Source organism: Microtus oregoni, unplaced genomic scaffold, assembly GCF_018167655.1.
Source record: "Microtus oregoni isolate MIOR12 unplaced genomic scaffold, Mior012 000001F_ref0000356, whole genome shotgun sequence".
Classification (NCBI taxonomy): domain Eukaryota; kingdom Metazoa; phylum Chordata; class Mammalia; order Rodentia; family Cricetidae; genus Microtus; species Microtus oregoni.
Genome location: NW_024543060.1, coordinates 38,704,139 through 38,706,262, shown reverse-complemented (window position 1 = coordinate 38,706,262; position 2,124 = coordinate 38,704,139).

Here is a 2,124-nt window from a genome sequence, read left to right as displayed (position 1 = left end):
TCCACTGCTGCTGAATATTCAGGTAGTACTGTTAGCCATTACAAATAACCCAAGCAAGAAACAGTCCTTAGGCAGATAACTCAAAGCTTAAACAAGCAAAATAAACCAAAGAGCCATTTTACAGTGTTAATGTAAATGGCTTTGATTTAATATAGTAAATCTTTCTCTATCCCACCTGTGATCTCCTAAATCAGGACATGGAAACGTATTTATTACGAAAGCTCAGCCAATAGCTTAGGCTTATTTCTAACTAGCTCTTATAACTTAAATTAACCCATTTCTATTAACTTACTTTCTGCCTCAAGGCTTTATTATCTCGTCTCTGCAGTGCCCATCCTGCTTGCTCTCCAACCCTTGGCATCTCCCTCTCCTCCCTTCTTCCTGCAAAGTAAAAAGAAAGAACATCACACACACACACACACACACACACACACACACACACACACACTGAAATAAAGAATAGCATAAAATTTTTAAAAAGAAAAAAGAAATGGAAAGTCCCTGACATTATAACATAAGGAAACTCCAGGGATGCCGGTGAGTTTGTTGTCATTGGCCACCTACTGCTGAGCATGCAGCCTCTAAGAGTTTGCTTCCCCAATGAGATTCTTTTGGAGGAAACTAAAATTTCATTTGCAAGTGGTTATCAATTGGAGATTGCTTCTGGATTAGGGATGGGTACATGTGTCCCCTTCTTCTTTCAGCTCTAGGTCCCTATCTGGTACAAACCTGTGCACACTGCCTCAGTATCTATGAGTACATACATATGTATGGTGATACTAATATTTAGAGAATCTTGTTTTCTTGATGTCCTCCATCCCTTGTGGTTCTTATATTCTTTTGCCTCCCCTTCAGAGGAGGGCAGGATTTGAGGGAGACAGCCCATTTAGGGCTGAATGTTCCAAGGTCTTTTATCTCTCTGCATAACATCTGTCAATGGGTCTCTGCAGTAGTTCCCATCTGCTGCAGGAAGCAACGCTCCTGATGGCCACTGAATAAGGCCCTGATCTACAGTACAGCAGAATATCATTAGGAACATTAGCACAACACCTGTTCTATGCGCTACAGTACAGTTTGCAAGTTGGGCAAGGGCCTGGAGATTAAAACACACACACACTGAGAAAGAGAGAGAGAGAGAGAGAGAGAGAGAGAGAGAGAGAGAGATGGGTAATTCCAAGAATTCCCCAAGAATTCCCTCTTTATTGTGTTCTAGGCCAGCTTATATAGGGTCTCCTTGATTAATGGCTATGCCCTAACTCTCAGCTGCAAGCCCACCAGAAACCACTTCCCTGCCATCAGGAACTCCTGAGGGTCTTGTGCCCAGAGCAGCTGCAAAACAAGTTGTTTGCTCAGAGCAGCATCAAGCATAAAAAAACAAGTTGTTTACTCCAGCAGGCAGAGGGGGTGGTCACAGGAAATTCAGGGTTTGGGAGTCCACAGTCCCCAACACATTAGCAGAATTTTTATTAGCAAAAAAAAAATTATTGTTACATTTTTTTTAAAGAACTGTAGTATTTTGCTTTATCCTAGGTCCATGGCTTATCTAGTCTCCGGTTGTTGGTCACACAAACAGTATCTGGTATGGGTTCTATCTCGTGAAGTGGGACTTAAGTCAAATCAGACATTGGTTGGCCATTCCCACAAGTTTTGTGCCACAATTGCCCTAGCATATTTTGCAGGTTTGACAGATTATAAAACAAAGGTTACAAAATATTTGTTTGGTTTTGGCTGGATTCGTGCCTACATTTCTCTTTTGGAAACCTGGAGAGTTCTTTCCCATAACAAACATACTAGAACACAGGGGTGAAGGTTCAGTGTAAGTACCAGATCACCCTCTCCATGTTCAAAGGAATTGTATTGGTGTTGTCTTCAGCAATAGGACCTTGCTGTCAGTTTGCTGAGAGCAACCTTTTGTTTTGGCAGCAGCCTGGGTTGAGAGTTCCCATGGGACCCCTTTGGCCAATAACTCAATAGGATGTAACCCAGTCTTGATACTAGAAGCTTCATTTGGTAAAAAGTGGTGGCCAGTTGGGGATCTATCTCCCCCATTATTTGGCGATTTCATTTAGATCATCTTCATATATGTATTTGTTTTAGGAAACAACTATTGTAATGTGTTTCCGT